This window comes from Haematobia irritans, chromosome 5 (genome assembly GCF_050003625.1).
Source record: "Haematobia irritans isolate KBUSLIRL chromosome 5, ASM5000362v1, whole genome shotgun sequence".
NCBI lineage: Eukaryota > Metazoa > Arthropoda > Insecta > Diptera > Muscidae > Haematobia > Haematobia irritans.
In genome coordinates this window covers 68078867-68106138 of record NC_134401.1, presented here as the reverse complement: position 1 = coordinate 68106138, position 27272 = coordinate 68078867, and the positions used below count along the sequence as shown (strand labels likewise).

At 35.2% G+C, this 27272-nt stretch overlaps 1 protein-coding gene across 2 annotated transcripts in view; it reads right to left on the bottom strand.

Moving 5' to 3' along the window:
• The window catches only part of bs (serum response factor blistered), a 207448-nt gene that overhangs the window by 20392 nt on the left and 159784 nt on the right, over positions 1 to 27272 (bottom strand). The window lies entirely within an intron of this gene.

The window sequence follows — 27272 nt, the reverse complement described above, 5'->3', positions numbered from 1 at the left end:
CATGTTTGACTTAATAAAAATCATATTTGATATAATTTTTCATTCAATTATGCCAATAATTGATTTTTATTTTGCTTCAGTTTTTTCTGTGTACTTTGTAATGAAAAGAAAATGACGTCAAATAGGATAATACATAATACATATAATACACCTAGGTGAAAAAGGAAATACATATATTTATATTTATAATATCTGTAAACTATATAACAAAATATATAACAAATAATAGAAATATAAAAATAAATAATAAAATACAAAATATAAAGACATATATGTATTTTTATTTACCAACTTGGACCATGAAGCAAGCAACTCAGCGGAATTCAACTTTTCGAGGTCTTGTTGCCTTAAATAGTAAGTTTGCCTCTACTTACACATACGTCGGCCCAATCCATTGACGCCCTCTAAAACTGAAAAATGTAAAAAGCATGGAATATATATCGAAATATATATTTCAAAATAATAAACTTTAATATTACTTACCTTTTAAATATTTATTAATTTATCTTCCTTCTCACTTTCTTGTGAGGAAACAATAACTAGTTTGCTGTCAATTATTGTCAAAGCACACAATAATACTAAAAGAACAATAATAGAAAAATGCAAGCGAAGCCAAAAAACACAAGCTCAAAATCAAACTCACATACACACTCACAATGCTTCATACATACATGCAAACAATAAACCAAAAACCTTTACATATTCTGTATTCTGATTTGATATGATTCATAAAGGAATATAAAGTTAAAGTTTTCTTATTTTAAGCCGTAGTCGGCTTAAGATAGCAGTCGAAATGCAAGCCAAACAACAACACTAACACTAAAAGCCAAACATTAAATTGAAAATTCTCTGTATGTAAGAAAAAAAAACAGTTTTCGGGGGTTGAAAATCTATGAGAGTATCGAGGAGAGCAATCCTTATTTTGCGCTCTCGTTAGTTAACTCTCACAGACGAATTAAGTAAAAATGTTCTTATTTTAACTCAAAAAAGCTTAAATCAAATTTTAAGTACTTGAATTGCACAAATAAGCGCACTTTGTACTTAATATGAGTATAACGAGAACTGATACTGTTAAGCTGATCACACGCGTTTCTATTCGCTCCAAACAAAAACTACAAAAGACTTACTTGGACCATTCTATACAGTCTGCTGTGTTTTCCTGGCTACAGATTTCCGAAGAGGAAGCCGTGATATTCATCGTGTGCAGGCCATCGTTGAAATAGTGGCAAGTTTTCTCATTTAAAATAATTATTATTATATCTTTGCAACTTTGCATCGTTGGAAAATTTCCTGGAATATTAATATTTGGATGTTAACCGATTTATGTTTATTAATGGTAATAACAAACAACAGCTGATACGTTTGACATATAAATATATGTTGAGTTTAAATACTCACCACGCAAAGTCACCACATTCACAATTTAATAATCAGCCTAAAGTTATACTTTAAATAACTGTAACAACATTTAACATAATTATCAATCATCGTCTATCCTTTCATATTCAGAATACTGATACCGTACACCGTTTACCTATACACTTATTAAATATAATAACATCCCAATATGAGTTGTGAAAAAGCGAATTGTACAGTAAAGAAAATTGAAGAACCATTTGTTACCTGTTGGTTGTGACATTCATCATATCACGCAAAATGTGCTGAGTTGGCGGCTCGTACTGCCGACAATCTGCGTGAAGATAAAGGCTTACGATGGTGCTGTAAAAATTGCAAAAGATACGACGTGGAATTTTATGCCTTCTTTAAAAATACCCGTGCAGAATTCGACCTAATTAATAAAGATCTCAATGCATTAACTGAGAAATTTGCAAAATATAAAACAGTTTTTGAGAATGCATCATGTTTAGAAAAATTTCTGCAGTCTCCCATAGATTCATTACGAAAGCGTAAAAAACGATCAAATCCTACAGATACGGAAATTACATCTAATCTTAATACCAATTCAAACATTAACATAACACCAATCCAGCAATTCAATACAGAATTGGCCACAAATTTAGCTATGCCAATTCCACCACCTCAAACATCAAATCCATCAACGAGTAATCCAGCAAATTCCCAAAGTTCAAACTTAACTGTTCCTAATTCCCCAATAAACACAAACATTTGAAAAATGCTAAATTTCAACAATTTTTCAAACATTTTTTCAAAGGATTAGGGTAATATTCAAGATGAGAAATTGTTGAGAAAATCGCGTTCTCAACAAAAAACAGACATTACCCTCAACAGTAAAATTTAACACATTAGCAATAATATCTCAAATGTTATCCTCAAATTGAAATGCATCGCTACTCAATAATTTGTCAAACAATTTTCGATGCGAGTCAAATTCAAAATTAACATCGTTGCAAATACTTTTCAACCTAAATTTGTATGAATGATATCCCCACTTCAAATTGAAAGTCAAAGCCAAAATTCTATGAATTTTGTATAATTCATTTTCATCAAAATAAAATATATAATAATACACTACTCTAAATAATACACTACAATACCAATTGATAAATAATAATCTTATTAAACATATCAACAAATAAGAACAAAAAAGAAACAAACAACAAAACTTTAAATATCTTAAACATCATTAGTAAACACTTTTGCATTGATAATTCGATTTCCTTCCTTTTGGTGTCATAAAACAGCATTAAAATTTATTAACATGCGGGCAATTTGAAATTAGGAACGTACTGGACCGCGTGTTAGAATTGATTTCCAGCAGAAGGAAGTCACAATATATCCATTTTAAACTGATAATAGCATATGAATTAAACTGACGATGTGATGCACATTTTCATCCAGAAGTTGTTGATTTCAACAATTTGTTGTTTTTAACAATTTTAATTGGTTGCACTTGTAATGTCTCTGGAAACTTTTTCTTGTCGATAAGCCACTCGTTTTTCACTCTCGTCAGCTTCTTATTGTTTGCAAGAATGTGGCATCCAAAGATTTTAGTTTTCTGCAAAGAGATTTAAATTTAGTGACTTCTTTAAAGTGTTGATTTAATTTTTCATATTGACGTACCAATTATTATAAACTATTTAAGCAGTTCCAGTTAATTGTCCACCATTTTTTCATTGGTCAGCTTTTTAATGTTTTCAAGAACGTAGAATCCATAATTTTAGTTTTCTGCAAATAAATATACATTTAGTGACTTCCTTAAAGTTTTATTTCTTTTTTTATTTTCACTTACCTATTTTTATAAACTATTTGGTTATTTGTCTAAAATTTTCCATTTTTTTATTTCTTGCAATTAACCACGAACTTCGTTGCACAAATAAGTATTGAAAACCACATGGTTTTTTCGTTGCATTTTAGGGTAGTGTTTTGTCAAAGTTTTCTCATATTATCTTCAACACCTTTTCAAAGATTTCGTCAACATATTGGCAAATTGGAAGTAATTCGCAAACAATTTGAAGATGTATTGAATATGAGCTATATCAAGTCAAGTTGAATTTATGTTGAAAATTATATTTACCCTCAAACTGAAAAGTTGTTGCATTTGAAAAACGCTCATCCTGTGTTTATTGGGTCGTCTTTAATTACTATGACACCATCTATATCCAATACGTTTTACACCCCTTTAACTTCTCCTTTGTCAAATATACCACCAAAACCATTACAAGTGGTGTCTTCCAAGAAAACTGTGTTTGCAGCTAAATTTGCTGCGGAAACAACTATCGAGGATATTGCCTATTATATTAAATCGAAGTTACAAACTGAAATCGAACTAAGCATTTTTAAATTCAAATATCGTGAAAGAAGAAACAAGGCATCGTTTAAGATCATTGTTCCCGAGGACATAGAGTGGTCAATCCAGAATTTTGGCCACCCAATGCTATAATTAAGGAATACATATATAAAGAACCAGCACAAACTGATATTGTCTATTTACCAAAAAATTCAAACAATGTTCCAAAAAACTAATTGCTGCTTTCGATAACAAGATTTCTTTAGTATATCAAAATGTTAGAGGTTTAAACACTAAAATGTCAACTCTTTATTCAGACAGTTTTGGTTTCGATTTTCATATAATTGCATTTACTGAAACATGGCTTCAACAAAATGTTTATGATATGGAAATTTTATGTTCGAAATACAGAATATATAGACGCGATCGCGAAATTAATGAGAAGAAATCAGGTAGGGGAGTACTGGTAGCAGTGTCCGCTGAAATTCCTTCTGAACAGATTCAAATTCAAGATATAACTGGTATTGAGATAGTTATTGTCAAAGTTCTCTTGAAAAATATGTCATTACTGATTTCTTGTTCTTATATTCCACCTTCATCGAACGACGAAATTTATTCTCAACACGTTTCGGCTATTTCATCAGCATCTCAATCTTTATTATCGTCATCTGACACATTAATAGTTTTAGGCGATTTCAATCTCCCTTCTGTCTCCTGGCTACACTCTTCTGAATCTGAGAGTTTAATTCCTGTAATCTCAAATAGTATTTCTAATAATTTTCTTCATTCATTACTTAATCTTGGACTTTTTCAAATAAATGATATTTTCAATTCACACGGCAGATTACTTGATCTGGTGTTTGTTAATAGAACATTTAATATAAGTTTGGAATCCTGTCATGCTTTAACGCAACCTGAAGATCGTTATCACCCTACTATAATATTGCATCTGGCAGCCCCAAATCTTCCACGATCTAGGAACACCAATTCGAACCGAGGGTATTGCTTTGCTAAGACGAATTATACTATACTAAATTCATTGCTTTCCGCCGTAAATTGGGACGATATTCTTGATTCTAATGATATTATCGAACTAGCATCCCGTTTTTACTCAATCCTACAGGATTGCATATCCAAATCAGTGCCGCGAATTATTATAAACGACAATTCTGGACCGCCATGGAATACCAGAGTTCTATCGAAGCTGAAGAATCAAAAGAACAATATGTACAAAAGATTCAAAAAATCAGGTTCAGCTCTTGATTTTTCGACCTATTCGATAGCCCGATCGAAAACAACATTGCGAATAAATTGGCTCATCAAGACTATTTAAATAGAATGAAAGATCAACTAAGAGTTGATCCTAAGTCTTTCTACAAATTTGTGAATTCAAAACGCCAATCTAGTGGCCTACCAACATATCTTAAATATAAGTCCTCAACTGCCGACAATGATGTAGACATTTCTAATACATTTGAGGATTTTTTTGATACGACATATTCGGATAAGTGTTATGATGGTAACAACTTCTATCCATACATGACTAGGAACTGTAACAGAATTGATATCTCTTACATAGATGAGAGCACCATTTTAAGTAATCTTAGAACTCTGAAATCTACATTTAATGCTGGCCCTGATGGTATTCCGTCCTGTATTCTGAAACAATGTGCCGATATACTTTCATATCCTCTATCTTTACTGTTTAATAAGTCACTAAAGTCAGGAAATATTCCTAATATATGGAAACAATCATATGTAATGTCTTTATTCAAATCGGGTAATCGAAACGACGCATGCAACTATCGAGGTATTTCGAATCTTTGTGCCATTCCGAAGTTGATGGAAAAGATCTTAACAAGTTCTATTTCCCATCAGATTTCTTCATTATTATCTGCGAATCAACATGGTTTTAGGAAAAAACGATCGACCATAACCAACCTTTTGGAATTTACTTGTTTGGTTAATGATGCTTTTAGGGATCGCTTTCAGACAGATACAATATACACTGATTTCAGTAAAGCTTTCGACAAAGTCAATCATGCTCTCCTTTTACATAAGTTGGATATGATTGGCTTCAGCGAACCTTTATTGAAATGGTTTCATTCGTATTTAATTGGTCGGACACAATGTGTTAAGTTCGGTAGTGCAACATCTAGACCTATCACTGTTACCTCGGGTGTTCCTCAGGGTAGCCACCTTGGACCTGTTTTATTTTGTCTATTCATCAATGACCTCCCATCAGTTGTAAAATTTTCTAATATTCTTATGTTCGCGGATGATGTAAAGATATTTCGTTCCTATAATAATCCCGATGAACGAAAGTATCTTCAGTTCGACCTTGATAACTTTTACGATTGGTGTGAATAAATTTAATGGCATTAAATATCTCGAAATGTAAATTGATGCGCTTTTCGAGAAGAACTGTATTCGAGTCGAGTTATTCTATTGGGACTAACGAGCTGGAAGCAGTAGATTCTTTCAAGGATCTTGGATTGCTAATGGACCAGCGACTGAACTTTCGCCAACATATGTCTATGGCCATCAGTAAGGCATTTGTTACTCTCGGATTCATGAAACGTTGGAGTAAAGAATTTAGAGATTACTCAATGACCAAGATATTTTACACTTCATTAGTACGAAGCAACCTTGAGTACGGTCCTATAATTTGGGATCCATATTATACAATCCACTCAAATAAGATTGAATCCGTCCAGAAGCAATTTCTTCTATTCTGCCTTCGACACAGAGGTTGGGATCGCCAGTCTTTACCATCGTATCAATTTCGCCTAAATCTTATAAAATTACCCTCACTGCATAGTCGTAGAACTATGTTAAATATTTCTTTCATAATGAATATAATTCAAGGTGAAATTGATTCTGAGTTTCTTCTCAACAAACTGTCATTTAACATACCTGTTAGATGTAGCAGAAATTTTGAACCGCTAAAAAATCCGTATTATAGATCAGATTACGCAAACAACGATCCGTTACGAAGGTTATGCCTTCAGTTCAATAAATATTATGCCATTATAAATCTGTCTGAGCAACGAGTTGTTCTGGAGAGAAATATTATTTTACACTTAAACCAGTAGTTATCTTTATCTTTGTTTGTACATATTAGTCTGTAAGGATTTTGTATCTATAGACTTAATAAAAAAAAAAACTTAGTATTTGCTTACTTAAAATTTTAATTTTAAGTATGCAAATACTAAGGCTAGAAATTAGAATATGAAACTTGATTTTAGAAGTCTCCTTTTCTTTGGGTGTAGTTGTGTCTTCGAGTTTTATTTCTGCATTCAGTTCTGTTAATGCATTTATGAAGTGAGAACGTGCACTGAAAAAAAGCATGTCCGGTTCCAAAGATTTTGTCTTTACTTTAACAATTTTGGTATTTCGAGCCAAAGAAGGGGAGAATACAAGTAAGGATACTTTTAAGACACAATTCTCTTTTAAATTTGGGTTTTGTGTACTTGCTTCTATGAAGCAAATTTTAATTTTTCATGTTTTCAGCTTTTTTTCTTCATATGCTATCAATGTTCTTTAAAAACGAGTTAACGACAACTTTTTTTTCCAAATTCAGACTCGATTTCCAGTAGAAATTATGCTATGTTTCAAGAAAAAACGTCTTAAAATAAAGTGTTGAAAAAAATGTCCTATTTTTGAACGATTTTTTGCTTTATAGTCAAGATGCAAAAAGACAACAAATTTAAAGACAATTTCAATAATTTTAAAGAATTTTTATGAATTATTAAAGTCAAGTTGACCTTAGCCCAAAAAATTTTTCTTTCATGTTATTTCTAAGTCAAATCACTTATTTATAAGGACAATACGGCTTCATTGAAAAGTTTATTGACTTTTGGACAAGGAAAAAACTTTATATTAGAAAAATGCGTCTTCTATGCTAAGCAAAATTTGCATTCGTATTTTAATGACATAAAATCTTTAACCTCACGACAATATTTTTTCAGTGTGGTTTTAATTGAAAACAAAAAATTGCATCCGGAATTGCTGTTTATTAATGAACATACATTTATTTCGAAATGTTTTAGAAACTGAGAAGTGAATGGTGTGATGTTATGTTGTCAAAAAAATAACAAAAAAGGAAATCACCGATTAAGGAACAGTAAATTTTCGTTAGTCTTTTAAAATTATTACGGGGTTTAAATTGATTTACATGAAAAACATACATCATGAGTGGTAATAAGATGATCTATATTTACTCTACATCTGAATCACAGGTTGGAGATGAAAACACCTCTTTGAATCTCTATTTTTTATGTTACAGAAATTTCTAAAGGTGAGTACTAAGTTTGAGTTTAGCCACTAAAATCAAAAAAAAAAAAAAAAAAAAATTTTAAAATCAGCAAAAAAATATAAAATTATATTTGATGCAAATTTAATACAACTTGATGTAAAATAGGCCAAAGCATTTTTTTCTAAAGTTTATACTCTTTAAAATTGATTATTAAAGAAAAGTAATCGATTTTAGCGGCTAAAATCTAACTTAATACCCACCTTAAATACTAAATTGTATACTGGCAAATGGAAATTATGTCTAATTGTATAATATTTTTTATTTCAAATATACACTCAAAAAAAGTGAACTTTCTATTTCACTAAAGCCAATTTAACTTTATTTTAGTTCATGGAATTATTATGTTTGGAGAAAGTTTCCTTTACTCTAATAATTTTTGCTTACGTTAGTTAAATGAACTAAAAACGGGGAAAAATTATACGCAAATGAAGCATAAAGATTTACTAATTTCGTACTTCTCACAATATAGTTTATTATATCTATAGATTTGTAAATTTTACTACAAATGTACCCATGTTGAACTTCTTATGGCACTAAAGACATTCTTGCAATTTTGAACTCCAATTTTTGACAAGTGAAAAAAATTATTTATGTTTAATAAATTTTCTTATATTTGTCGAAAAGTATTTACTTAGTTTTGTGAAATCGGCGTAATGTCAGCGTTTGTAATCTGTTTAGTTAAAATTTTCTTAAAATAATCTAAGTTTTCTAAAATTAACCAAAATATTTCTTTCTGGTTGGTTCACTGTTTTTGCAGTGTAATCTGAGAAGAATTTCAAAAGTGTCCCATTAGTCCATGTGTATGATTCCAATAATGTACCTACTAGATGGATTTTTTCAATGTGGTAAGTTTTTCTATAAACGGTATTTCGTCCGTTTTTAATAAAACCAAAATTGCAATTTATTAAAAGTAATTATTTTCACGTGCAGGCCTTCTAATGGTATTTTTTTAATATTCTTACTGTTTAATGCTAACTAAGCTGAAACCCTTATTGGCTCTAAGAAAATACTCTTGAAACCCATAAGTTAAAAATCAATCAAATCAAAATTTATATAGAATTTGATAATTTTTTTATATTTTGTATAACTTTGCAATTTCAGATGCTTATAAGGCAAATAGTAACATATGCCACATATATCATTCATATATATAGAAAAAATGGAAATATAAATTACTTAGTTTAGTATGTCTCAAAAATTTTATGAACTAAACGTGAGTATAAAGTTCAATGATCGTACACATAAATTCAATGTGAACTAAAGCAAAGGAAGATTTTCATACGATTCCCAAAAATAGTAAGAATGAACTACGGTATGGTTAAAATGGCCATGATTTGGCGCCAATGATTTTCTTCTTTATTTTTTGTTAATTTTTTCTTCTATGAGATGATGTAATTTCGTGAACTGTAGTTAAAAAGTACAACAAGGCATTAAAATTTCCTGGATTTAACAACGCTTTGTGGAAATCTCAAAATGTGGAGTAAAATTTAGTTCAATTTTCGTGCGAGGTAATTCATTCTTCCTATAAAACAGTTCACTTTTTTCGGTGTATCATAAGTCATAGTTTTGTGTAATATAATAATAAATTTTTTGAAAATATAATACTGGTGGTTATAGAAAATTGACTTGTATTGGCTTGTATTTTTGAAAATTATACTGACAAACAGTTTATTTCTTAATATAGGTTTCCCAAATAATTGTTTGTTTTTCCGGACAACGGGAATATTTTGAACGAGTGTGAGTACATTATTCCCACAGCATAATAATAATGAAGTAAAATACGATGTAATACATGAACTAATTTATAAGAAAATCATGAACTTTCTGGATGAAAAAAATCTTTGGCGCCAAATCATGGTCATTCTTACTATGGGTTAGTTCATTTTTCGTAAACAATAGTTCACTTTGTTCCAACTTGTTGTATTCGATTATTGTATGTGCCTTCAATAAAACAATTACATTAATGATACAATTGTCAACATTTGTTATTTAAAAAATATGGCGATGAAGCAGTAGAAATACATAGCAGTAGAAATACATATTTTATAATATCATCAATTTTACCTAAAACAAGTAAATAAAATAGTAAATTCGGCCGGGCCGAATTTTAAATACCCACTCCATGAATCAAGTATAATAGTTTACTATGAAAACTCTTCGTCGTAGTGGGTTTCTTGATAATATATAGAATTGTAGGGGGTTTGATGACAAATCTTCTCCCAACCGAGCCAGCTCCCGAAGACAAACTTTAAAGATTCTACCTATGAAGACCAGATAAGATTCTGGATTTATGAGAACCAATTTTGTTTGAGTTTTAGAGAAAATATAAACATATCGTGTATATGTTGAAATTACGCCTTGATTTAAAATCTTAAATCTGTAGATTTTTCCGCATTTATATAAATACGATGAGTAAAATCTGGAACTTTTACTTTCAGTTTGAAACAATTTTCATGATCAGTGCGCCTGCTATACCCTGAAAGAAGTGTTTTCTTTTTTGAGAAACGTAATTTTAGACAAGCAAAGTTTTCTTTTGACACAAATTTTAGAGACAATCGTTGAATAAACGAAAACACTTTATAAGAAAAAGAAATTTCGTTTGTCTAAAATTGTATTATAGATTACTAATTTCCAGCAAAACTACGTATTCCAGAAGCCCAAGAAATAAAGCCGGGAGATCGGTGTATATGGGGGCTATACCAAAACATGGACCGGTAGGCACCATTTACTACTCACATATTTGTGATCTTAAAATTCCTCCAGATTTTAAATTTCAAACAAATCGGCCAGAAAATATAGTCTCTACACAGATGAAAAATACTGTTTTTCATATGTTTGGCTATAAACATTATATGTTTGGAACACAAATTTTTAAACACAATATTTTTGAGTGCAAGCATATAATGTTCATAAACTAGCATAACATGTTTGGGACATATATGTTAATATGTTAGAACATATTATGTTTGGGACATAAAATGTTTGTAAATATAATATGCTTGGATGCAAACATATATTCATTTAGAAATAGCCTATAAACATATATGTGTTTAGTAGCTTGGAGCGCTATTTAACAGGGAGCGATATTGAATTAAGTTGGTGGTTGTTGCTTGTTATTACAAAATTAACATTTTATTTTTCCTTGGGCAATTGATCAGCTACTTCTTTGATCCTTACAAACTGTGTGGTCCGCTGTTCGAATCCCCGTCCGGCAAAAGGTAAAATTAAAATAAAAAAAATCATAAAATTGAATAATTTCTTCTACAATGTTTGTATTACAGAAAAAGGTGCTAAGAACTAAAAAATCTCGTGGAAGTGAGAAAGATGTGGGGGAATATACAATTAGGCAGAAACAACATTTTGAGCATTCAGATCGAAAACCTATGTTGTTAGCACCTATATTACCTGTTTATTTTCATAATTCATTATGATTGTAAATATATTTATATAAATAAATAAAATTTTGAGCACAATATTGTTTGGGAGAAATTTTTTTAAGCATATAATATTTTTGGGTGCAAAATGCTACCAAACATATTATATGTTCACATAATAACATATTGTTTTTTGGAAGACAACATTATTGAATTTGGATGCAAAAATACAAAATGTTTGGAACTTAGACTACCCAAACATATATTGTTTAGACCAATATGCTTTCAAACATATTATATATTGGAAGAGATCAAACATATAAATGTTTGGGCAATACCCAAAAATGTATATGCTTGAAGCAAAATATGTTTGGGAGTATATGTTACAGAAGCGATTTTTTGTGAGGGTGTAGACGCCCAAGAAGTAAAAATCGAGAGATCAGTCTATATGGGGGTTATACCAAAAAATGGACCGATATACCTCAATTTCGGCACTCTTATTTGTGGTCTAAAAATACCTCTAGACTTCGAATTTCAGGCAAATCATGTAATAAATACAGTTTATTGTAGCTCAAGAATTTCAGGCAAAGCGGATGGTAAATATAGTTTCTAGAAGCCCAAGAAGCAAAATGGGAGATCGGTCTATATGGGGGCTATACCAAAAAATGGACCGATGGGCACCATTCTCGGCACACCTTTTTATGGTCCCAAAAGAACTCTAGATTTTCAATTTCAGGGAAATCGGATAGAAAATATAGTTTCTAGAAGTCCAAGAAGCAAAATCGGGTAATCAGTCTCTATGGGGGCTATATCAAAAGATGGATCGATGAGCACACACCTTTTTATGGTCCTTCGACACACCTTTTTATGGTCCTCAAATACCTCTAGATTTCTAATTTCAGGCAAATCGGATGGTAAATATAGTTTCTAGAAGCCCTAAAAGCAAAATCGGGATATCGGTCTATATGGGGGCTATACCAAAACATGGACCGATGAGCACCATTTTCGGCACACCTTTTTATGGTCCTCAAATACCTCTATATTTCCAATTTCAGGCAAATTGGATAAAAACTACGGTTTTTATAAGCTCAAGACTCCAAATCGGGAGGTTGGTTTACATGGGGGCTATATCAAAACATGGACCGATGCAGACAATTTTCGACACACCTCTTTATGGTCCCAAAATACCTTTAGATTTTCAATTTCATACAAATAGGATAGAAAATACTGTTTCTAGACGCGTAAGAAGCAAAATCAGGAGATCGGTCTATATGGGGGCTATACCAAAACATGAACCGATATGGACCATTTTCGACACACCTCTTTATAGTCCTACAATACCTCTAGATTTCCAATTTCAGGCAAATCGGATGGTTAATATAGTTTCTAGACGCCCAAGAAGCAAAATCGGGAGCATTGCCGTATCTAGACATTTTTAACCAGGGGGGCTATAGCCCCCCAATCTATACTACAGTAACTATATATAATGGAAAATCATATATAGGGTTTCACATTCTAGGGAGGGCTAATTTTTTTCTGGAGGGGGCTAAGCCCTCCCCCCAGAGATCTTACTACACTTATGATCGGGAGATCGGTCTATGTGGGGGCTATATAAAAAAAAGGACCGATGCGAACTATTTTCGACACACCTCCTTATGGTCCTAAAATACCTCTAGATTTTGAATTTCAGACAAATCGGATAGAAAATACTGTTTCTAGACGCGTAAGAAACAAAATCGGGAGATCGGTCTATATGGGGGCTATACTAAAACATGGACCGATACGGACCATTTTCGACACACCACTTTATGGTCCCAAAATACCTCTAGATTTCCAATTTCAGGCAAATCTGATAAAAACTACGGTTTTTATGGGCCCAAGACCCCAAATCGGGAGGTCGGTTTATATGGGGACTATATCAAAACTTCGACCGATATAGCCCATCTTCGAACTTGACCTGCCTGCAAGCAAAAAACTAATCTGTGCCAAATTTCAGGACGATAGCGCCATTATTGAAGGCTGTAGCGTTATTACAACAGACAGACAGAATTTCTCCCTGATCAAGAATATATATACTTTATATAGTCGGAAATCGATATTTCGATGTGTTACAAACTGAATGACAAACTTATTATATCCCGTCACCATTTTATGGTGGTGGGTATAAAAACTGTGTGACTTTGTGGTGGAAAGTGGAGAATGTCTACCAGATATGTGGGAGTAATAAAGTGAAAACTACACCCAGAAAAAAGTGTCTTTGAAAGTTAAACTTGTGTGTGAAATAATAAAATTAGATTATTTCAGTAAACAAAATCCTAAACTGAAAGCACTTAGGAATAGTTCATTAATTAGCATAAGGCATGGAATTTTACTAATACTGTTTTCTTCGCTGGGTATAAGAATTTACTACTGAACAAGAAAATTGTATTCACTGATAACAAAGCTTAGCGAATGCTTTGTTATGTGAATAGTAAATAAAAACCGAATAGTAAATAAAAACCGAACTAAAACCAAGTTTCATCAAATTTATTACAATTTCTTATAAATGATAATTCTGACATCCTTTATTATATAAAGTTTATCATACATCTAATTATACAATTCAATGGCTCTATTAACCATGTTCCTTAATCTATATCTGTCCATAAAGCTCGAAAAATAATTATATAATTAGATATAATGCATTTGGACGTCAATTGCCTGTTTCGGTATCAGGCTAACATGAAATATAATAGTTTATCATACATACGATAAACACTTGGCATAGGAAAATATTTTAGTCCATTCGTACTAAGAATAATCAATCCTTTCAAAACTTAATGAAACAAACTTGTTAGAATATAGGACATTTTCCTATATTTCTTTTATCTACCTGTCATCGATGTAATCGATATGTTTGCGCGTGGGTTGTTTTCTTAGTTGGAATCGCGTTGTTATGGTATACGGAGAGATTGTTAAAAAATAATGTAGTAAAATAATATAATAAATAACAAATAAAATATATAAAATATTTGTTATTTTTAATTAGTGAGAACAGTGTTCTTTTTTTGAAAATTATTAAACATAAATAACAAAAAATAAGTCTATCAATATTCGTGATGGTCTACAAAGAAAGAAAACACCAACAGAATAACGTTTCGTCATTCAACCGTCGAATGGAACGAACGTGTTTTTTTAATAGCGGACTAACTCATCGTAATAAGTACCTACTACGAATTTCAAGTGTGGTGGGATATTAAGCCACCATGCAGCGAAATTCAAAGTCATCCACTGGGTTCCTATCTTCAGGGCCCAGTCGACGGGTGTCGACTGGAGTTATAAATTTGGGCAATGACCAAGAGTTAGGCCCAATTAGTCGACCTGTAGACGGGTCGACAGGTATCGACACTTTGACAAGACGACATCAAAAGGGGGTAAGTCCTCACGAAAGAGATTCAAGGAACGCAGAAATGCTTTGTTTATCCTAAAGAAATGAGGATCAGTCGACCCAAGCACGTTGTCGGCTAAACAAAGCGATTCCTTAAAATGGGCTCAAGGAATTCTTGAAGCTGAAAAAAGGGAACGATCACCGGATGAGCTGCCATCCTCCAAAAGGGATCAAAGATCGTTTACCTCAGTTGCTAAAGACAGCCTTGTGATGGCTATCATTAATAAAGGAGCATTGGACGGTATGGTTCCAAAGCAAAAATGGGGGAAATTGAGAATGCTTTGTCTGGTGTCTACTCACAGGTGATGGAAAAGTTTCCCGGCCCAGATCTTCGAAAGCAAGAGTCTGGTTGCTACCAAGGATGGTTTAAGCTAGTCGCATACGTGTCGTAAATGTAGAAAAAGTAACAAAAGTCGCAAACTCAAAATACTTTAGTCGCGTCAGCTAGGTAGCAAATTCGATGATATCCAAGACAATGGTATGTGCGAAGAGAATGTTTTAGTCCCCACATTTTCCCCTATAGCCTTTGGCACGAGTACAGGGTAACCGTGGATTTTCTCGTCCTTTCTTAGCTTTAAGTTCAGTCTCCTGTCCAATATAACCCCAAGGTATTTTGCACACTCACCAACGGGAATTTCGATACCACCTAAGAAAATAGGCTTGACCGTGGAAAAACTTTCACAAATTTCTCCAGAAACTCACAGCGAATGCTGTCAAGCTAAATTAACAAATGTTCAGGATTTCTTCTGCCCTATAGCCTTTGGCACGAGTACAGGGTAACCGTGGATTTTCTCGTCCTTTCTTAGCTTTAAGTTCAGTCTCCTGTCCAATATAACCCCAAGGTATTTTGCACACTCACCAACGGCAATTTCGATACCACCTAAGAAAATAGGCTTGACCGTGGAAAAACTTTCACAAATTTCTGCAGAAACTCACAGCGAATGCTGTCAAGCTAAATTAACAAATGTTCAGGATTTCTTCTATTCAAAATTAGGTTTTCTACAGTAGGTTTACGACTTTTGCGACATACGTATTATACCGTCGCAAATGTATGTCGCAAAAGTCACATTTTGTGACAGGCCAACCCTGGCTGCTCTACAGTTAGTCGAAAGAAAGACATACCGGCTAGACCTAGAGCACATGCGTGGATACCTGCAAACCATCCTGACCCTGAATCTATTTTAAATAGACTGAAACAATGCAATCCAGATCTTCCAACAGCTGATTAGAAGGTTGGCCGTTTGGATGAAGTGGATGGACCACGGCATGCAGTGTTTATATTGAACACTCAGTCTTTACCACATCTAGCAAAGTCTCAGGGGCGTGTATGTTATGGCCTTCATTATATCCAAATGAAGGTATATAAAAGCAATCAGCTAAAGGATTCAGAAATGGACAAACCTCTGTCTGAATCAGAAGTAAGCGGATCCTCTTGCGAAGTCGAGGGATATACCAAAGATGCAGACATGGATATACACCGTATGCGAGAGGAGGTTTCTACTGCCTCAAAACTCACCAAACTTGAACCTATGGTTATTGCGAGAGTCACTAGATCTCTGAAGAGGACATTCTTGATGACTCGATTGAAACGGCTGATGTGACGGTTGTTGAAAATCTCGATCGCCCTATGGATCCTCCAGATAACTCTTCACCATTGTAAGGCTGCATGTGCTGCCTTAAAAGTTCTCTTGATGAAAGGGGACATAGATATAGTTCTTATTCAAGAACCATATGTATGTTTACAGAAACAAAATATGTGAATTAAGTACTCCGGGGCTCAAACTATTGCAGTATACTGGTAATGATGTAATTCGAGCCTGTAAAATTGCTAAAAATGAGCTTAACTTGTTTCTGCTTCCTTCAATGTGCAATGCAGACACTGTCGTTGCCAGTTTAGAAATGGCCAAATGCAAATATTGGGTATCTTCGGTCTATACACGGATGAAAAAGACTGTTTTTCATATGTTTGGCTATAAACATTATATGTTTGGAACACAAATTTTTAAACACAATATTTTTGAGTGCAAGCATATAATGTTCATAAACTAGCATAACATGTTTGGGACATATATGTTAATATGTTAGAACATATTATGTTTGGGACATAAAATGTTTGTAAATATAATATGCTTGGATGCAAACATATATTAATTTAGAAATAGCCTATAAACATATATGTGTTTAGTAGCTTGGAGCGCTATTTAACAGGGAGCGATATTGAATTAAGTTGGTGGTTGTTGCTTGTTATTACAAAATTAACATTTTATTTTTCCTTGGGCAATTGATCAGCTACTTCTTTGATCCTTACAAACTGTGTGGTCCGCTGTTCGAATCTCCGTCCGGCAAAAGGTAAAATTAAAATAAAAAAAAATCATACAATTGAATAATTTCTTCTACAATGTTTGTATTACAGAAAAAGGTGTTAAGAACTAAAAAATCTCGTGGAAGTGAGAAAGATGTGGGGAATATACAATTGGGCAGAAACAAAATTTTGAGCATTCAGGTCGAAAACCTATGTTGTTAGCACCTATATTACCTGTTTATTTTTATAATTCATTATGATTGTAAATATATAAATAAATAAATAAAATTTTGAGCACAATATTGTTTGGGAGAATTTTTTTTAAGCATATAATATTTTTGGGTGCAAAATGCTTCCAAACATATTATATGTTCACATAATAACATATTGTTTTTTTGGAAGACAACATTATTGAATTTGGATGCAAAAATACAAAATGTTTGGAACTTAGACTACCCAAACATATATTGTTTAGACCAATATGCTTTCAAACATATTACATATTGGAAGAGATCAAACATATAAATGTTTGGGCAATAGCCAAAAATGTATATGCTTGAAGCAAAATATGTTTGGGAGTATATGTTACAGAAGCGATTTTTTGCGAGCGTGTATGGGACATGACAGGGAGATCCCTCCATATGCCGTTAAGACCTTAGTTGAGGAGTCAATGAAAACAAAGACGAAACTCATTATGGGATGCGATGCAAATGCGCATCATATTATATGTGGAAGTAGTGATACTAATGCAAGGGGAGAGTCGCTAATAGAGTTTATTTTGCGTACTAATCTGGTAGTTTGCGACAAGGGAGATGCCCCAACCTTTGTCACTAAAAACAGGCAAGAGGTTTTGGACTTCACCTTGGCCTCGCAAGAACTGAATGAAATGATATCTGAGTGGCAGATTTTAAGTGAACACAGCTTCTCAGATCATCGCTACATCAGTTTCAAATTTGATGTTCATACCACCAATACCACATTTCCGCCAAATGTTAGGAAAGCTGACTGGAATAGGTATAGGGAATCGTTCAATATGATGATACCGGAAATACCAGAGCCAAATATGAGCACTGTGCAAGTTATCGAACACGCAGTGGAGAGGATTACTAAGGCCTTCAACATTTCACTGACTACGGAAGGTGCTAGCTTCCACGAGCTCCGCTCCAGGTTTCATTAAATCATCGGAGGGCAATTGGACAAAGTCCAGTGTGGAGTGGAGACGCTGGATGTACTATTGGACACACATTTTCCCGGAAATCAGACGGTTGAACCATGCACTGGCGGTGCCACAGTGGCTCAGCGGTCGTTTCCTATCGAGGAAATTGTATCAGAATCTAGAATAAAATGGGCGTTAAATAGCTTTGGATCATTCAAATCCCCCGGACCTGATGGAATTACTCCGGCGGAGTTACAAGAGGTGGCTGACAGAATTATCCCCTGGTTGTCGGCGATATATATAGGATGTATCAACTTAGCATATATTCCACGAAAGTGGAGGGAATCAAAAGTCGTTTTCATACCTAAAGCGGGAAAAGCCTCTCACTCGAATGCGAAGGATTTCCGACCAAACAGCTTATCATCATTCCTACTTAAGACTCTGGAGAGGATGATAGATATTTATCTTAGAACTAGCGTCGATTCAAGTTTGCTCTCGAAACGACAACATGCATACTCGAAGGGCAGGTCTACTGAGACCGCATTACATGAACAAGTCAGCTTTATTGAAAGCTCACTATATGTCAAAGAATACACAATCGTGGCGTTTCTATACATCGAAGGGGCGCTCAATAACGTCCAGTCTTTACCACATCTAGCAAAGTCTCGGGGGCGTGTATGTTATGGCCTTCATTATATCCAAATGAAGGTATATAAAAGCAATCAGCTAAAGGATTCAGAAATGGACAAACCTCTGTCTGAATCAGAAGTAAGCGGATCCTCTTGCGAAGTCGAGGGATATACCAAAGATGCAGACATGGATATACACCGTATGCGAGAGGAGGTTTCTACTGCCTCAAAACTCACCAAACTTGAACCTATGGTTATTGCGAGAGTCACTAGATCTCTGAAGAGGACATTCTTGATGACTCGATTGAAACGGCTGATGTGACGGTTGTTGAAAATCTCGATGGCCCTATGGATCCTCCAGATAACTCTTCACCATTGTAAGGCTGCATGTGCTGCCTTAAAAGTTCTCTTGATGAAAGGGGACATAGATATAGTTCTTATTCAAGAACCATATGTATGTTTACAGAAACAAAATATGTGAATTAAGTACTCCGGGGCTCAAACTATTGCAGTATACTGGTAATGATGTAATTCGAGCCTGTATAATTGCTAAAAACGAGCTTAACTTGTTTCTGCTTCCTTCAATGTGCAATGCAGACACTGTCGTTGCCAGTTTAGAAATGGCCAAATGCAAATATTGGGTATCTTCGGTCTATATGGGACATGACAGGGAGATCCCTCCATATGCCGTTAAGACCTTAGTTGAGGAGTCAATGAAAACAAAGACGAAACTCATTATGGGATGCGATGCAAATGCGCATCATATTATATGTGGAAGTAGTGATACTAATGCAAGGGGAGAGTCGCTAATAGAGTTTATTTTGCGTACTAATCTGGTAGTTTGCGACAAGGGAGATGCCCCAACCTTTGTCACTAAAAACAGGCAACAGGTTTTGGACTTCACCTTGGCCTCGCAAGAACTGAATGAAATGATATCTGAGTGGCAGGTTTTAAGTGAACACAGCTTCTCAGATCATCGCTACATCAGTTTCAAATTTGATGTTCATACCACCAATACCACATTTCCGCCAAATGTTAGGAAAGCTGACTGGAATAGGTATAGGGAATCGTTCAATATGATGATACCGGAAATACCAGAGCCAAATATGAGCACTGTGCAAGTTATCGAACACGCAGTGGAGAGGATTACTAAGACCTTCAACATTTCACTGACTACGGAAGGTGCTAGCTTCCACGAGCTCCGCTCCAGGTTTCATTAAATCATCGGAGGGCAATTGGACAAAGTCCAGTGTGGAGTGGAGACGCTGGATGTACTATTGGACACACATTTTCCCGGAAATCAGACGGTTGAACCATGCACTGGCAGTGCCACAGTGGCTCAGCGGTCGTTTCCTATCGAGGAAATTGTATCAGAATCTAGAATAAAATGGGCGTTAAATAGCTTTGGATCATTCAAATCCCCCGGACTTGATGGAATTACTCCGGCGGAGTTACAAGCGGTGGCTGACAGAATTATCCCCTGGTTGTCGGCGATATATATAGGATGTATCAACTTAGCATATATTCCACGAAAGTGGAGGGAATCAAAAGTCGTTTTCATACCTAAAGCGGGAAAAGCCTCTCACTCGAATGCGAAGGATTTCCGACCAATCAGCTTATCATCATTCCTACTTATGACTCTGGAGAGGATGATAGATATTTATCTTAGAACTAGCGTCGATTCAAGTTTGCTCTCGAAACGACAACATGCATACTCGAAGGGCAGGTCTACTGAGACCGCATTACATGAACAAGTCAGCTTTATTGAAAGCTCACTATATGTCAAAGAATACACAATCGTGGCGTTTCTATACATCGAAGGGGCGTTCAATAACGTCCATCCGAGCTCGATATTAAATGGACTGACAACTCTGAATGTTGATCCATGTATACTTAGGCTGTTAGACGAACTTCTAAGGAAGAGACGCATTTCAGCCACACTAGGACAAGCAAACATACAAAGGTATATGAATAGAGGCACTCCTCAAGGAGGAGTTCTATCACCTCTTCTTTGGAATGTTGCTATAAACGACCTTCTGGTTTCCCTAGAAAAAGAAAGGATACAAGTGGTGGCATACGCAGATGATGTGGCGCTAGCAGTCAGGGGAAAATTCCCATCCACAATCAGAGATATGATACAGAGAGCTCTTCGGATGACTGAGAAATGGGCGAAAGATAATGGTCTTGGGGGTAAATCCAGCAAAGACAGAACTAGTCATGTACTGCAAAGATCGCAAAACTCTCACGGTTAGACCCATTTCCTTAGGGGTATTGAAATTCCCTTTAGGGAGTGTGCAAAATACCTTGGCGTTATTTTAGACAGGAAGCTGAACTTTAAGCTTAATATTGAAGAAAGGGCGAGGAAAGCAACGGTAGCTTTATACTCGTGCAAAAAGGCAATAGGGAAAAAGTGGGGACTAAAACCAAAAATTGTGCAATGGTTATACACGGCAGTGGTTAGACCTATAATGCTATATGGTGTTGTAGTCTGGTGGCCGGCACTTCACCAGCCGACAAGTTTAGACAAAGTTCAGCGTATGGCATGCTTGTGTATCTCAGGTGCATTCAGCAAGACAGGAACAAACTCCCTTAATGTCATACTGCATCTATTGCCTTTAGACTTTTTGGCCAAACAGTCAGCTGCAACAACGGCTGTGCGGTTGCGTGAGCTATCGCTGTGGTCGGAAAAAAGTTACGGTCACATTTCGGTCCTCAAAATAATGCCAGATGTGCCTAAAGTAGTCGATTACACTTTGGCGAGTCCACTTTTCGACAAAAAGTTTGAGACTAATTCCCAACAGTGAGGCGTGGTGTACACGGACCCCGGGGTTTCGGAGTATATTCTAAAGATCTGGAACTTCGAATAGTGAAAAGATTACCTGATCACTGTAGTGTTTTTCAGGCTGAAATATTAGCAATAAGAGAAGTGGTGAATTGGCTGAGAAGTAATGCTCCAAGCAATATTGGCATTAATATATACTCAGACAGTCAACCTGCAATAAAATCCTTGGAAACTGTGTTCCTCAACTCGAAAACGGCCATCGACTGCCGCAAATCTCTCAATGAGATATGGGTACCTGGCCATATGAACATACCGGGGAACTGCGAAGCAGATGAGCTAGCCAGGCTACACAGAAAAAATATCACCAAAATATTTCCAATTAAAAAGTTAATTGAAGTTGAAACTTTTTTCAATTAATAAATTAATTGGTACAATGAACTTTTTAATCAATATAGAAACATTAAGTTAATTAAGTCAATGATTGAAAATTGTAAATTTTTTAATTAAAAAGCTAATTGATACAATTAACTTTTAATCAAATTCGGAAGACTAAGTCAGTTAAAAAAGTGATGAATTTTTTTTTTTAATTTTTAATTAAAATTTTTTTCAAACAATCAATTGTTAATCCAAATAAAAATTCTAAGCCAATTCAGAATGTAATTGAAAATAGTTACCTTTTTTTAATTAGTAAATTAATTGAGTTTTGCAATCAACATCAATTAAATTTTTAATTGAATCAATTAAAAAATTAATTGAAATTTGGTAATGAAATCAATTAATTTTTTAATCAAGAATTTTTTCTATGCCCAATTAAAACTGTGATTGATACTATCATTTTCGTGATTGAAGACATTTCAATTAAAAAATTAATTGGATCAATTAATTTCGTGATTGAATCAGAAACAAATTTTTTTGTGTGTAGGAACTACCTTACATATTCCAGGGGAACTAGAATCTGTTGGTATGCCTCTGGCTACCTGCAAGCTCTTACTGCGTGAGAAGGCTGTCATGATGGCAAATGTTCGATGGGAGAATTGTAAGGGTTGTAACGACACCAAGCAAATATGGCCCCATTTAAACTTAAACCGCACACTAGATATGCTAGTGTTCTCGAGACGCCAGATATCACTGCTGATATCTGCTATAACGGGTCGCTGCCTGATAGGCGATTTTGCAAAAACTATTGGTGCGAAGTATAATGACTATTGTGTGAGCTGTCATGATGCGGAGGAAAAGGAATCAATAAAACACCTCTTGTGTGAGTGTCCTGCATTTTGTGTAAGGCGTAAGCAGCAAACTTTAGGGGCATATAGCTTCAGATTACTGGCGGACCTGGAAAACGTTAACTTAAGCAGTCTGCTAATGTTTTTGGAACAATCTGGTTGGTTCAACAGAAGAAAATAATCGAGAAGGTACAACGGTTAAAACTAGAAGTGCCCATACGTAATAGGTACTTTTAGTTAATGTGGTATCACAATGGACTGAATAGTCTAAGTGAGCCTGAATCTTAATCGGGCTGCCACTTTAACCTAACCTAAACTCCAATTCCGAACGCGCTAGCATCTGTATCCAAAACAAAATTTTCACCAGGAATAGGATATGTCAGGACAGGAGCTGAACATAAAAGTTCTTTTAGATGATGAAATGACTCTTCCTGTTCTTTACTCCACTGGAACTTCTGAGCTGTTTGGGTTAATTAATGGAGGTTAGCGGCGATGCTGGCGAAATTTGGTACGAATCGCCTGTAGAAGGTGTATAAACCAAGGAAGCTGCGCAATTTATGGAGATTTCGTGGACGTGGCCAATCTCTCAAAGCCTTTATTTTGTCTTCATCGGTGGATATGCCGTCTGCTGTCACATGATGACCCAGGTACTTAACTTCTCGCTGAAAAAGGGAGCACTTCTTAGCGTTAAGTCGTAGACCAGCGGCTGATAGTTGCTGGATTACATACTTCAAGTTCTTAAGGTGCTCGTCAAATGTTTTGCCCATAACTATGATATCGTCCAGGTATATCAAGCAGGACTTCCAATGCAAACCCTTTAGTACCCGCTCCATCAACCGCTCGAAGGTCGCCGGAGCATTGCATTGAGCCCGAATGGCATTACATTGAACTGTCAAAGACCGCCGTTAACGCCAAAATTTGTATTTTCTTTGTCTTTCTCTGCGATCTCTACTTGTCAATATCCACTTTGCAAATCAAGCGTGGAAAACCATGTTGTCCCGGCTAGTGTATCCAACGTGTTATCAATGCGTGGTAGCGGATAACTGTCCTTTTTGGTAACATCATTCAATTTTCTGTAGCCAAGCAAAATCGGGTACATCCATCTTTCGTTTTGACCAGCACAACTGGCGAGCACCAAGGACTTGATGATGGCTCGATTACACCACTTTCCGCCATTTCCTTAACGAGTTTTTGAACCTCATCTCGTTTTGCTATAGGAACGCTTCGTGGTGCATGTTTTATGGGTCTTTCTTCTGTGGTATTTATTTCATGCTTCACCACAGATTTTCTCCCTTGATTTTTCTTCTTAATGGCAAAGGCTGCGGCATTTTTCCACAATAATTGCTTGGCTTTATTTTTCTCGGAGGGTGATAGATGACGTATCCAAGCTTCCACATAACTTTCCAGATGTTTCTTCGCTTCATCATATGTCTTTGGCGATTTTATTTCCAAGTTGACTATTGCTTCGGCAGGAGTTCATTTGCCAATGTCAGAAAATTTTCCAATATGCTCGTGATTGTCAGACAAGTTCAAGACATGAATTGGCATTTGCTATCAAGATGTTGTTGTTTTTGTTTTCTGCTGGTTCAACAAGCCACAATTGGCCGACTTCACAATCTCCATTCATAGAAACCCATATAATTGCTTCGGTATTCGGTGGTATTGACTCTGGCTGGCTCGTTTTCAAACGTCTGATAGGAATATCTTCGCCGTGTCCCACGTTTACCGATATTTCGGTATAGCACCATGTCTATACACGACGCTTCATATCCAGATTGAGACCAAAAGCAATCATGAAATCTGCTCCAATTATAACTTCATCTACTATATCGGCCACGATGAACTCATAATTAACGGATTTGTTAGCAATAGTTAACTTTACGGCGACCTTTCCATATACTGTTGCGGGTTCCCCTGTAGCCGTGCGTAGCCTGACTTCAATCAGTGGTGTAACTTTTCCTTTTACTAAATCAGATCTAATGATAGACTGTGATACACCAGTATCCAAATCCAAAGTACGCTTGTCGCCATTAATAACACCCGCAATAGTTAAATTGTTATATTTCTGTTGAACTATTGCTATGGAGATGGTGGGGCCATCGTCTGTGGGAGCCAGCACTTGCCCCGCTGAACTAGCTCGATTTAGTTTAAAGGTGACTCACTTGACTGTGGAGTCACCATCTTGTGGCTATTGTTTGATGAGGATGGCGATATTGATCTTGACCGCTTACGACGTGCTTTGCATTCGCGAGAAAGATGTCCAGGCTTATCACAGTTATAGCACTTCATTCTGGATTTAGTTGATTCGTCAAACTCGGTCTCTACTCTGCGTACTTTGTGAATTTGAGGCCGTGTCAGCAATCTCGCAGTTTCTTGTGCAAGTGCAAATGTTACTGTTTCTGCGAATGTAGCCTTTTGTGACGCATATGTTGCACATTTTATATCTGTGTCTCGAGTGCCATTCACAAAGGTCTCAATTTTGATGCGGTCCACAAGTGGGTGACTCTCTCCTGGGTATGTCAATAGCACCAACCGCTCAACTTCTGTTAAAAAGTCTTGTAGAGTCTCATTTGATTACTGGACGCTTCCTCTTAATTCCATTATGAAGATGTCTTTCTATGTTCTCCACCGTACTTAAGTTGAAGTGCCGCTATTATTTCATTATAATTATTTCTAGCGGCAGCAGGAATGCTTTGTATCACATCAGCGGCATTGCCTTTAATGCCAATAGAAGTTCAATTGCTTTGTCATCGTCATTCCACAAATTTCTACAAGCAACCATTTCGAATTGGAAATTGAATACATCAAATGAACTTGAGCCATTGAAAACAGGAGGTTTGGTTTTTGAGCCCTCGATAACGCGCAATAGACCACCTTTAATTTCTAGTTCTGACATTTTTTTTCTCAAGGTGTAGAAATTTCTCATCATGAACCACAAATTTCTTATTCAATTCCACAATTTGGCTTTCAATGAGGTCTACGCGTTTCTCCATACGCTCCGAAATTGTTGTAACTTTTCATTAAGAATTCTAGAATTATCGTCCATCTTTCTGGAATTCTGGTCGAATCCAATTTTCTTGAGTTTTCTTCCATTCTTCTAGAATTTTGTTTCATAATTTTTCTAGAATTCTCTTCCATCATTTTGCTCAAAACATTGAGCATTGATGTGTAATCCACCAACCTTGAAGCCACCGATGGAGTTTCCAAGGCGCTAGCTACTACTGATTCGTCAAGATCTTCCTTATAATCAAACTCATGTGTTTCGATATTAATACTGCGCCGCTCGAACTCCTCCAGTAGTCGCCTTTGTAATTCAGCCTTATTTCCTGACGTCGGCTACTTCATTTTGCTCAATTCCTTTTTCAAGTCTTCTACTCGAAGCTCATTAAACTTCATTGTAGGTTTTTTTTTTTGTTATTTCACTTCCGACACCAATTGTTACGTTTTTATATTGAGGCGTGTTTAATAACCTGACAATTAAAACACAGTTCTTTTCCAATAACGACAATCTACAATTTATTTGCTTAAGTGATAGGTTTCACTTATTTGCTCTACGATGTGACAGCTCCCTCCGTGATATGACGATTTCGAAAATTCTGGATAGTCTGGCCTACCATCTCGATTAATCGACAAGCAGATGTCGCACATATTTATCGGCTTATGCTCATAGTCTTGGCTACAACCATCTGGAACATTCTACTAGTAGCTGGCAGATGTCGCATATCAGATTATGTTCATAGACTTGCCTACAACTATCTAGAACAATCACTTGGTCGCTTCTGTCGCTCATAGTTTTGCCTATCAAGTATCTCGTAATTTAACTGCAGATGGTTATGCTCATATTACTACAGCAATAACAATAAATGAAGATAACAAAGCAAAGGGGTTACTTTACAATGAGCGATTGAGAAAGATGTTTAGGAAAGTACTAGAAAATAAAGACGATTCTAACAAGTGATGACGTAATCTAATCGTTAAAACTTGAAATTTTAAATTAGCGGAAACTAATTTAAACAAACTTAAGTCTAGAAATATCTAATTCGTAACAATATTGTATTTCTTCAAAACTACTAGTTTTACATCTCTCATTCGCAACTTCAAACTATTGTTTTGTGTGGTCCATAATGTGCCTTAGTTGCATCAGCGAATAACTAGCTACCATTTTGAAAATTGTTAATTTGTATTGAAATTGGGTCTAATAAGCCAAAAAATGATTTTAAAAAATTCTCTCTAAACAAAAATTCACTTAGACTTAAGTAGGTTTCCTTCCTTCCAGTTTCTGCAGAAATTATGGAAAGAAAAGATGAGCGAATACCGACCGTCTCGTTTACTGCGCCATCAAGTAGTTCATA